Source organism: Corvus kubaryi, unplaced genomic scaffold (genome assembly GCF_017639235.1).
Source record: "Corvus kubaryi isolate FWS band 111438036 unplaced genomic scaffold, C.kubaryi_AGA036_p1.0 65364, whole genome shotgun sequence".
Lineage (NCBI taxonomy): Eukaryota > Metazoa > Chordata > Aves > Passeriformes > Corvidae > Corvus > Corvus kubaryi.
In genome coordinates this window covers 60,932-73,560 of record NW_024581945.1, presented here as the reverse complement: position 1 = coordinate 73,560, position 12,629 = coordinate 60,932, and the positions used below count along the sequence as shown (strand labels likewise).

The 12,629-nt window shown below is 36.5% G+C and overlaps 1 protein-coding gene across 5 annotated transcripts in view; it reads left to right on the top strand.

Annotated features, from left to right (window-relative positions):
* The window catches only part of LOC121673355 (ankyrin repeat and IBR domain-containing protein 1), an 89,413-nt gene that overhangs the window by 16,043 nt on the left and 60,741 nt on the right, over positions 1 to 12,629 (top strand). The window lies entirely within an intron of this gene.

The following is a 12,629-nucleotide window of genomic DNA, read 5'->3' as shown; positions in this document are numbered from 1 at the left end:
TCACTGGTTTAAAGATGATATGGTTATGGACAGAAATAAAGAGACAATTTTCGCAGTGGTTACTGATAGAGTCCCAGATAGATCAGTGCTAGGACCTCTGCTGTTGAATGTGAGGATAATAATATGGAAAAGATGGTAATTAGTGAGATGATGGTCTCTAGACAATACTACAAACAGTGCCCACTGCAAAAGGATTTTATGAGACACAGTGGTGGATATAAAACTCAATATAGCTAGAGGTGAAAGATTCACATGGTTGGGGGAAAAATGGGTCCTAAATTTATATAGAATAATATTCTCTTAATTAATACAGTTAATTAATATAGAGGTTATATTAAAAACTCTGAAGAAAATGCTTAGACCTTAGTACCAGTCCAAAAAGTAAATGAAGTGTCAAAATAGAGGCTGTGCTGCCATGATGTGAATCCGTGCACTTTGCATGTCCTAAATTAAAAAGGTGTTAGTGGCATTGGAAATAGATCAGAAACAGCAGAAAATATCCTAAAAATAGCACATAATCCACTTCTTCAGAATTAGGGCTAATCAATCTGTAAAAAAGCAAAAGATTGGTATGACAAGGGTGGTCACCTGTAAAAGGTGATATGATGATATGATGGAAATCTCTAAAATCACAAGTGGAATGGAGAGAGCAAATATGAAAAGGTTCTTTGCTGTCTACCCCTCAGTTCTTGTAGACAGTTAAAGTTAGATTTAACGAATTGGTGGTTAAAACCAGATATTTCATCACAATGAATAATTAAGCTTTGAAATTTCAGGATGCTTTGGCTGTTAAAATTTTCCATGGATTTGGGGAGGTTTTGAACAACGTAGTGGAAGAAAAATGCATTACATACTACGTTATTCATATAAACCTAGCATATCTACCTCAAAAATTCATCAAGTGGTAAATTGCTGGAGACTGGGAGAGTGTTGTGTGAAAGTATCCATCTGTTCTTGCCCAGTTTTTGTACTTTTCATTGTACACTCTGCTGTTAACTCTCTGAACAAGGAATTAGATGGGAAGTATCTGACCCAGTATTAATGACCCAGGCATTATTATGTTTACAATACTTGAAAACAAAATGGGAAACGAAAATGCATATATTGGTAACAATGAACTTTTAAAAGAGCTGAAGTTATATATTCTCTGTTTGATTTTATATTTGTGAAGTCTAAAATATAGAATTTTGGCTGCAGAGCAGATATGAAGCTATTTCATGACAGCACACAATAAATTGTATTAATCATTAAAATGTTGATATAGAAATAGTAATAGAAGTGGTAAATTCGATAATTCAATTATCTAGTTACCATTAATAATGTTTGAGTATGTATATAATGAAAATCATCTTCAGCTTGCCTTAGCTAATGTCTTGAAACAGAATTGCTGTTAGGGATCAAATTCTTTCAAAGTAGGAATAAACTAGTTTTTTCCCCATTTAGAATTTTAGATATTTATTTCTAAGCAAAATTCAGATTTAATTTTGAGGATTGACACTTTTTTTTTACAAGTCAATCTGAAATAACTTCAAAAACAGCAAAGGATTCTTACCAGTCTTTGTCAGATCTAATTTTTAATTTTTGCTACAACCCTACCAAATCTATAGAGCTGAAAAAAAAACCTGTAGGTTTTGCTTTTTTTAGTTTTGTAAAGGCTTGTTTCATATTTTTGCAATTCCTCTTTTTTAAGTTGTGTAATGGAGCTATAAAAGGTTAAAGGTTTTACTTTCATAGGCTGTTGTAGAAGCCAGATGATTTTTCAGATTTCCAAAATGAAAATCAATTGAACTTGGAATCTCAAGAACACATTGGCTCCAAGAATCTGTTACAACTTTGTAAGTATTGGACACTGTGGATGCAAACAGTAATAAGACTCATGAGTAAATATGAGTGTTGAATGAAGAATTCTGGTTTCAGGACAAGGTCAATCACTAAGTTGCTGGAATAAAGAAATTTCTTCCCTTAGCAGATTATTCATTGTCTAATCAAGCTTTTTACAGCTCTTTCTATAATAAACAGGACTGACTGCTTTTGGGAAATATAATGGATTCTATCAATTTCTAAGTTTGCAGTCAAGGAAAACTCTTTGTCTGTAGCATGCAGAAGCAGCTAAATAAAACAGGAATGTAACTCCTGCAAGTCTTTAACATATTCTAAACTCATTTTGGTATTTCCACAGAATTCCTCTGGATAGGATATCTGAGATTCTGCCAGAAGTTCAGCACCATCCTGATCCCTTCTAATTAATTAAATCTCAATTTTTTTAAGCACAGGGGTAGGCATCCTTACTGCCATCAAGGATTCTTTACTTCTCAATATCTAAAAACTTGCTCTCTTTCTTCTCTGGAAAATCATGGACTGTTTCACAAATCTGGGCACTAGTTTTTATCTAGGATCTGCTGGTCTACATCTTTATCTTTTGCTGTATCAAGTAACCATTTACCTAGGTCAGACATTGCTTTGACATAATAGCTTCGGATCATCAAGTTTGGCTGAGATTGTATCTTGTCTCAGATACATTTGAACAGCCTTCTTGTCTGCCTGCCTTTAGATTTTAGCATAACCACAGGATGATGTCCAAAGAGATGTCTGGATCTTGTGTAATCCACTCTCATGAAAATTGCTGTTAAAGTTGAAAACAGTTAAAATACTTTGAAGGATGAATAATTTTATTATATAGGCTGATTATGTGAAGTGTGATGTAGTTTGTGTGCTAAACCAGTAAAACAAAACCATTCCTAGCTTTCTACAACTGTATTGCAATAATTTAAGATGAAAATTTACTGCAAACTGGTTAGCCTTAGTGAGTACAAATGCCACTGGATTTGTTGGAGCACAGATGCTCTTTTATTGTTATGACACATTTCTGCATGAACAGAGAGTTTTTTGTTTTCGGGCATAATGAGAAATTGAAACAGTGGATGCAACAGCGAAATGTTCCAGCAGACACAAGATGTAAGAATCTGGTGACCTGGATGTTGTGGTTCAGCATATAAAGAATGGGGTTTATATCAAAGTTTTACTATTTAAGAAAGACTGTAAGAGACAAATGTAACAAGACTTCTAAAAGAATGATTAAAAAAAACATTTATGTCTGTGTTCACCAATATTCTTTGGACATGTGAGATGAAGTTTATGCCAGTCAGGAGTGAGCAGAAAACTCCCCACCTGATGCTCCCAAACTTCTCAGCAATATTAGCTGTGAAAAGAACAGAAAAAAGTAATATTTTAAATTCTTTTATTTCTGTCATAGAACATCTGGTTTCTTTGCTTATGGCTTAGGTTTTTAATATAAATACTATAATATAAATACTAATTTAATATAAATACTAATTTTAAAGCACATTATAACATTTGTTTTTTAAGCTTGGATATCAGGAAGGGTCGTGATATTAATTGTTTGTTTTTATTCTCTTTCTGAAGGAAACTTCATTGTCCTGACTGGAGGGAGCATTGTATTGACAAGTAGCATAGGTACATACTAATTTAGAAAGATGCAGCAGAAAAAAAATAATCATAAGAGACTTATGTGGCCTCAAGCATTTCCTTGAAATAGAAAAATGCCAGAATAAGAAATGTTTGGTCAGGACAATCACAATTCACCTACTTGTGTAGGCCCATTATTAATATGTCCTTTAGTTAAAATAAACACCTACTAGTTTTGCCTTATTTATCTTGTATGGATGATGAAATTTTTGTAGAGTCCTTTCTCCTTTCTGTTTTCAACCTACTGCAAACTGTTTTCCCTTGTCTCCTGCATTTTTCTTGCTTCTGGCAATCCATCCAGGGTTGTTACTTCTGCTGCTCTTTTTCCACCATCTTATCAGATTGCCAGCAGGACTAGTGAGAGCGCAGGAGAAGTGGTGTAACTGCTGTTACTCTCTTCTCTGTCTGGCTTCAGCATGACCCCTGGAAGTGATCACAGGGAAAGTTCTAAACATCAGGCACTGTGTCTGTACAGTTACTTATGATCCCAGTGTCTGTACAGTTACTTCTGGTGGAAGCTTCATGGAAATAGTTGAAGAAATTCTCAATTAAAGTAATAAAGAGTTTACTAGTTGGGTAAAACAGAATATTTTTTTCAGACTGGTTCTTGAAATCTTTTTAACATTAAGCCTGTATAATGTTCTGTTTCATGTAATTCTGATGCCAAATGGGTCAGATTTTGCAAAGTAAGTGACTCTGGTACCTTGCATTTCTTCTTCCTTTCCTTGCCTTACATGGGAAAGATCAGTACTGGTCAGTTCTACAGCTCTACAAAGAACAGCAGTCATTTGTATTGTAATAGTGTCTGCATCAGTGCCTAGGTATGTTGATTACGTTAGTAGGAGAACTGATAGAGGACCGAATAGAACTGCACGGCCAGCAGGTCAAGGGAGGTTACCTTGGCTCAACTCTGCTCTTGTGAGGTGCCACTTGGAGCACTGTGTCCAGCTCCGGGGTCCCCAGTACAAGAATGAACCTGTTGGAGTGAGTCCAGAGGACTGTCACAAAAATACTTAGAGGCCTGAAATTCCTCTGCTATGAAGAAATGCTAGAAGGGTTGGGATTGTTCAGCCCAGAGTAGAGAAGGCTCTGGGGAGACCTTGTTGCAGCATTTCAGTAATTAAAGGGGGTTCTGTAAAAAAGATGCAGACTTTTTACCAAGGCCAGTTTTGGCAAGGCAAGAGGCATTGATTTGAAACAGAAAGAAGTAGAGGGGGATTGGACATAAGGAAAAAATATTTTATGATGAGGGTGGTGAGGCACTGAAACAGGTTCTCCAAAGTTGTGGATGCCCTTTGATTGGAGGTGTTCAAGGTCAGGTTGGACAGGACTTTGAGCAGCCTGGTCTACTGAAAGATGTCCCTGCCCATGACAGAAGGGTTGGACATTTTGATCTTTAAAGATTCTTTCCAGTACAAACCCTTCTGTGATTCAAGCTCAGGTAATATTGGATTTCTTTAAAATCTTTATTCTCTCTCTGTTTTTTTTGGCTTGACACTCATCTTGAAGCCAAAAATCATTATCATACAACAAGGTTGTGTTTCATTGTAATTACACTGGTGTCAAGAATCATCTTCCTAAATACAGACTTCATATGACATACTATAATTAAACTTTGTTATCCATGGCCTGTATGTAAATTGTTAAACTGCTTGTATGCAGTAGAAAAACTAGCCCAACAACCTCAGCAGAGGTGTTCTGGCAAAAGTTAAAAATACTTCTTCAAGTTATGTGTTTGTTTAAATTAATTTTAGATTAGATCCAATATATCTTTTGCCATTTCCCTGCCAAAGTCAGAATTTTGCTGGGGGGTATATTAAACATTTTATCAGAAGTTCAGCAGTTGCAGTTCTCCTAATTTTCTGGTGTATATAAGATGCAAGTGATGATCCCTCTCACTGCAGTTACCTGAATGGCTTGTTCCTAGTTAGCAATGATGACTCTTGAGATTGTGGGAAGTCAGCACCATGATAAGCAGGGTGCATACTTCTTGGACTAAAAAGAATTAAATAGTTCCTGAAGTTGTCTCTCAGCAATGTTGTAAAATGCTTCTGAAATACTGTGTAGAAAACATACTTTGTTACAGGAATCCATCTCATTTTAGACACACAATGATCTCCCAGATTCTGTGTTTTGACCTTAAATGAATGTGTTGCTTTGAAGGAGTGCTGACTAGTTAAATTACCTCTTTGTTAAAAGGAAATTGATTTGTTCATTCATCTGAAAAAAATCAAGATCTCTTTGAAAGATCAGTGGGGTCACATTGTCTTTTAGCTTTACACGGAACAAAACCAGCATGTAAGAATGCTTCCAGGAAACAATAAAAGTATGTGTGTGTTTCTTTCTGGTCCTTTACGTTTGTGAACAATGCTTATCATCTGTCTCAGACAGTTGAATGTGCTTTCTTCACCTCCCACTTGAAAATGTGGAAACAGATACTCCTGTCGTGTAATCAGAGTATATTTTACAAAATTTCATCCTTAGATATTTATGCAATTAATATACTGCGCCAAGTAGAGATTTAGTCTAGTCTTCAAAGTGTAGCTTGCTTAAGTGAAAGTAGAGAATTCTGAAAAAATTGCATATTCCTTGAAATGGTGTGCAGTGGTCTTTTCAGTGCTTTAAGTTATTTGGATAATAATAGAGAAATTACAGTAAGTGCTGGTTATTTTATTCAGAACATGCAACCTGTGGAGCTATCACCAGTCTACACACAGAGCACTGGTCCTCTCAGTAGTCTTGTTATGAGCCAAGGATCAGTGGTAGTATACTATGATTGTTGCTTTCCTCTGACAATCTCAAATACAGCAAATTTTGTGAGATTGGACATTGATTTGTTTGTTTCCTCACCTTTTTACTTTATTTGAATTACATTGCTGATTATAAAACCTGTAGTTTTTATGCTGAAATGCACTGATTTTAGATATTCATTATTTCCAAATGAGACTGTATGCTTTTAGGAAGGAGCGATGCTTGTTGTGTACTGTCTTAGCGCAGGTGCCTGACCTTGTGTAGCTATCCTTACATTTGAAGATTTACCCTGTAGGCCTCTTTCATATTTACAAGATCCAGTAAGAGTATGACCCTACCAACTCTTGCATATGAAAAAGCTTCCTCAAACGGAGAGACTTCTGCTTCAGGAAGATGCTAAGGTTTCTAAATGTGTAAGGGATTTTCAGATTTTTGCTGTGGAGTGTCCTCATGAGCATCCCTGTGTTGCCATCCTATTTATTTTTGCTTTCTGTGGATGTGCCTTGGCAGACAGTAAGTTTTGTTTTCAATTCTATCAGTTTAACACCAGTGAAAATGAAGTTGGCATTAAAGATTTTGGCTGGCCACATTCTGCCAGAGGTTCTCCAGGAAGCTGGCTTTGGGCCCTCATGCAGTTTCAAACTTGTTTACTTGTGCTAAGCTGAGCAAACATACTTGAAAAATACATCCTGGCCAGGGTCAAGGCACATTGCACCTTATATAGATTGGTCAGTCAAGTTCCCCATGAGGTCTTCTATAGCTCTTTATGTCGCCATCTTCATTCTCCCTGTCGTGTTCTAGCAGTGCTCTGTACCAGTACTGGTTGTCTTTACTCTCACTTTTTCTAGGCAGATAAATCTGACAGAAATACACAAATTTCTTCAGACATTCTGCCCCATACAACATCAGTCTGTGAGTCCCATCAGTCCACTACTCTCTGAACTTGTAACTCTTGGTGGTGGTTTCTCTGTAGTTTTTTGTCTATTGAATCTGAGACAGAGAGGACACACATTTGTCTTAAGCAACAACCCAGTTCAGTTCAGTTAATCTCTCAGCTAAACGAAGTGTGTTTGGATGTTTTTTGCAGAGAGGCTCCCGTCCCACTGGGTCTGTGAGAGTAGGGAGAAACCAGAGTAGCAACATGGTGACTGAAGTGTGTTCACATGCTGCCAGCATGGGAGATTCTGCACTGCTTAAGAACGTTCCCAGTCTCTGGTTCATATTCTTTAGCTTATCACTGATGTTAAGTGTCCTGTGAGTCATCAGCTGCTGGTACTTCTTTATACAGGTGCTGGGTGACACTTGTTCACTTCTGCTTGATGAAAAGGTGTGACTCTTGAGGTTGTCCTGTGCAGGGCTGGGAGTTGGACTTCAATGATCATTGTGGGTCCCTTCCAACACAAGATGTTCTATGATTCTGTGATTTCTCTTATATCACTGACTAAAGTACAGCAAATTAAATTATTAAGATTATTAAGGCCTCGACAGACAGTTGCATTGGGGACAACTCCAAAGTATTATCTGGATTTCACAGAACTTAAAGAACTTCTTATTTAAAAAATAATTTTCTACAGACACAAGGCCCTGGAATGTATTTTGAAATGAATCTGCAATTACAGTTGAGACTAATGGATATTCCAGAGCATAATTATAGAATGATAACTCTTTTGTTCCATCCTACTGAATTGCTGTTCCCCAAAGGGGGGGAAAAAAAGGATACACCACAACAGATTGCTCCTTTTAACTTGTGCTGGTGGATTTTTTCCCCCTGACTACCTGCAGGAATGCAGTCTTTGTCCCACTATCACAGTGTGCCTTTCATTTGGCTGCACAGTATCTTGTCTCTCCTGCCATGTGTGAATGTACCTACCTCACAGTGGATTTACCACATTTCATTTAAGTGATGAATGCAAATATTGTAGACAACACAATTAAAATTAATGTAGCAATTACTTTAGCTACATTTAAGCAAACTGTTTCTAGTCTATGCTGCAGCTGCCCCAGTTACAGCCCTTTAAATGTATCAGTGCAAAGAAAACCAAAGCCATTCTTAAAATCCCTTTTTTTCCACAAACTACAGTTGTGAAAAAAGTGTGTTTGAAAGAAAATACTCCACCTGGATGAAAGTCTTTATGGCTGAATCAGTAAGCCAAAGTCTCAAATTACTAAATTGAGCAATAACTTCAACCTTCAACTTGTGGGTACATATGCCAGCATAAGGAGATTGTAACCTAAGTTGCTAGACTCTCTATCCCACAAGCATATAAATGAGGAAATAATTAATTCTCTCAGTAGCCCACACTATGTTTTATTCAAGTCAACTCTCAACATTACTGCCACTTTTCAACCTTGGTATTTACAGCACAGAGAATGTCATATTGGTGATCATTGTAAAAAGGGTGAGATGTTGGCATAGCAATTTTTTTGTTGTTCTGTATTTTGATGTGTAAAATGTAATGAGTTTGATAATGTTGAGCCCCATTCACAGAGGTTTCAAGTGGCAGAGACGCTTTCATTATTTCCTGTTGATGACTTAGAACTTTTGGCACAAACCTTGGCATATTTCAGTGTGTAAAAAAACCCCCAAACACCACTACTACTTTCCTATAACCAATTCTCAAGCTTTACAAGTGTATTTGTTACTTCAGACTTTGCAGAAAAGTTCTCCCAGATACAGGTATCCAGAGAGAACAATTTTTAATTAATTAAAATTTGACAAATCTCAAATCTTAATTATAAGCATGTAAAAATAAGATTTAGCCTAACTTTTTCTGCTGCATCTTAATTACAGGCATCTGTGCCATCCATACGTAAAATAGGCATGCACATTTGAATGCGCCATTCTTAATTTTGTCCTCTTGGTAAAGTGAGCTTTTCTTTTTTTTTTTTACTTTGTGTAGAGGGGAGAGGGAAAGGGAGGAAGAGGAGCACTAACTAACTAACTAACTAACTAACAGCTTTTTCTGCTGTTTCTGGGAGACAGCCTGAGAGTTCTTGAACATAACTTTTGACTTGCTTCATTTGTGTTAGTCCTTCCCAGAAGTGAGGATTAAAATTACCAACATCACAATGTGACATTCATCCTAAGCATACACGTTATGAGGCTTTCTCTTAAACCATGAAGTTGTTTGTGGTTCCCTTCTGCAGTAAATTATGATTTATGATGTAGGACAGACTCTGCAGTAAACATTTTAGAAACTCAGCTTTTAAAAATGAGCTGTTTAACTGTAGTATCCAAAGCAAATAAAAGAGCTACCTTTTGAGCTAACTGTGCTTGAAACAGAAGATGCTTTTAGAATGCATTTTCAAAATATTCCATACTTTCAGCAAAAGCCAGGTGCTTTTGAAAAACAAGTATTTTTTATATCTTTTTATCCTTTTTGTGTAACCAATTTGTTATCACTTGTCTTTTTAAGGGTTTAGAAGCTGTGTAATGTACACTAGTTTTAGTTAATGTGTTTTATTTTAATAATATTAAGATTTAAATATGAGGAGCTACGTAGTCTTACTTCTTTGTGCTTGGCTCACTTAGCTTTTCCACAAGAATGTTCTTATAGTTTACATGACAAAATACTTAAGAAGTAGTTTTAAAGTTTTTTAAGCTGCAAATTGTACTTAAACTTTTAAGTTTAAACTGTGGAATTACAAAGTGTTACATTGTAAATAAAAAAAAGGTTGCAAATGATTATTAGCTGCAATCCTGATCTTTGCTCATTTTATAGACAATAGGTTTTTTTGGTGCAAGAAATATATAGCATGTTCTTCTCATAGTTAAACCTGAGTATTTTTTTACTGGTTTTGATAGATTTTCTAAGCAGTGTGATGTAGTGCAGTCTGTCTCCCTTTTTTCATTCCCCAAGGTTTAGAACAGCTGCTGTATCAACATGTGCTAGTCCTACATTCAGTTAGAAATTCTGCTTCAGTATTAAAGCAACTAAAATGTGAATTGAGAAAGGTATGCTATCTCATGAAAGACTTCTGTGTTTAATATATAGTTCTTATGAGTGTTAGATGTATGATGTTTTAAAAATACTTACCTGATCCCCAATATTTTACCATTGTTACCAATTTCTAGCAAGCACTGTGTAAGTATTTCAAAGGAGGAACTCCTTCTAAAATCCTATGAAGTCATTGCAGTTGCCCCTCTTCACACTCACTTCTGTGGTGATGCCCATGGAAAAATCAATAGTAATTGGGCAGCTAGTGCAACTGCTCTCAGAATCTCATTGCTTCCTTGCTCTACCCATGTCTTCCTTTATCCACTCTTTTTTCATCTTGTACTCAATCTTCAGGCTCCTATTAGAGTGGCTGTCTCTGTTAAATTTTTATAGAGCTGTGATATCAAAGTGTTGCTTTTAGCAGTGTTGCTAATAAGCCATAGAAATTACTGTTTGTTGCTAAAGCAGAGAAGTGTGATGGCCCTGATGGAGTTTATAACAATCTTTCCTTAAACTTTAGGGTGGGTTGTGTAACCAGCTTTTGGGTTTTGTTAGGCTGGAACTTCTGTTTGACAATAGAGTAATAAATATACTTTCAAATTTTGAATTAGGTGGTTGATGTTTGGAATTCAGAAATAATATGGGATATATTTTTCAAACATTACATTTAGTTTTTCCTGTGTTCTTTGGTGTAAGATGATAGTTGTGGTTTTGATAAATGTTATAGGGTTTTGCCAAAGGCTATGATACAGTCTTTCTGTTAGCACAGAGCTTGAAGATTTAGTGAATAGATCTGCCTACCAAAAAAAAAAATCTTGTCTTTGTTCTGTAAAATTCTATTCAAGTCTCATTTTATTTAGATAAAATACTTTAAAATTGTCAGGTTTGTGTGGTCACTTTTTTCCCACTGTGATGTGGACATTAAAAAATAGACTAAGGATTTTAAATTATGGGTTTATACAAAGAGCGAAGCAAGAGCAGTGATGCTGACACTGCACACTACCTTTGTGAGCCCAGGAGCTGCTGAAACTGCTTTAGCAACACCTGTGTTCAGCCCACAGAAGCTCTCCAGGTCTCTGAGGCTGACTGGCTGATAACCTTCCAGACCACTTCCCTGCCACCTGTGTCAGAGGAAATACGTGTATTATGTGCCCTTCACCTTCAAAAATATGAAATGACAGGCTGAAGAAGTGAACCAAGTTTCCTTTCCCTGAATGCCTGGTTTCAGCATTCCTCCTTAACTTTCTGTTCTCTGAGAATGTAATAGGTTGGAAGCTCTTCATGGGAAGGTAACTACACTAAAAAGCATCAGACTGGGCCCCTTTCAGCCTTTCTGAGATCCAGAATTTTGTTGCACCAGCTGATGTTTTGTCCTCGTTCTCCTTTCAGCTGAAGTAGAGGCTTCTTTGGTGGCGGATGAAGTGGGGCTGTTTGCTGAAAGATGAACTGATGACTGCAAATGGGCAGATCTTGAATATTTTACAGAGGGGCACTCATCAAGTACAGCAGCTTGAGAGAGGTAGCAGCTGTCACATCTTTGTTTCTTCTGGACTTCCAAACATGCTGGGAGCCAACTGTTAGAACCAGAGTACAGAGACAGCTTCTCCCTTGTCTTCCTGTGTTTCTGCTGATATGTTTAATTGCAATTCAGAAAACAAAAAATACTACAGTGTGGCCCACCAAATATGCAAAGCATAAAAGGCTAATGCCTGTTGTAGTGTTAAAGATGAAAGACCTTGTGGATACTGTATGAAGGTGACAGACATTGATATAGTTTATCGTATCATGTGTTTTAAGTAGAGGATTGTTTTCTGGGTTAATTTTGACTCTGTCACTTCTCTCCTTGCATTCTTCCAGAGATCAGTTTCTTGCTATCACATCAAATATAAGCTGTTTGCCATCACCTGAAGGGCCTTCATTGACTATCCCCATTCTATCATCTTTCATTTTATTTTGATAATGTGATGATTATATTTACATTAGCCTTTGCTAAATTTTCAATACCTCTGCATTCATTCTTGGGTTTGTGTGAAGTTCATTTGGGTCTTTTCAAAGCCATATCATAGCTCTGTCTCATAATCCTTAAAATTCTTCCTTTCCTTTGACTGATGTTCGTTTCCTTTGGAGTCTGGTCCTTTTACACAAACAATTTTTTACTCTTTTTATTTCACTCACCTTTCTATATCATATCTATGTCATATATAGCCCTTTATTGGACACACAGGCTGTAAGCTTTTTTAAAGAAAGCAGATGTCACTGCTCTTTTCAGTGACTTACACAGTACAGTCTGCATATTCCTAAAATTTCCAGATGATACGATAATGTGCATAATAGTCCAAGCAATGTGCCTAGATCTTTTGTATTATTAGTCACCAATGACAGTACAACATTCTAATATGTCCATACTGCATCAGAAGTAAAGAAAGTTTATTCGGTGCACAGAAGAATTAATGA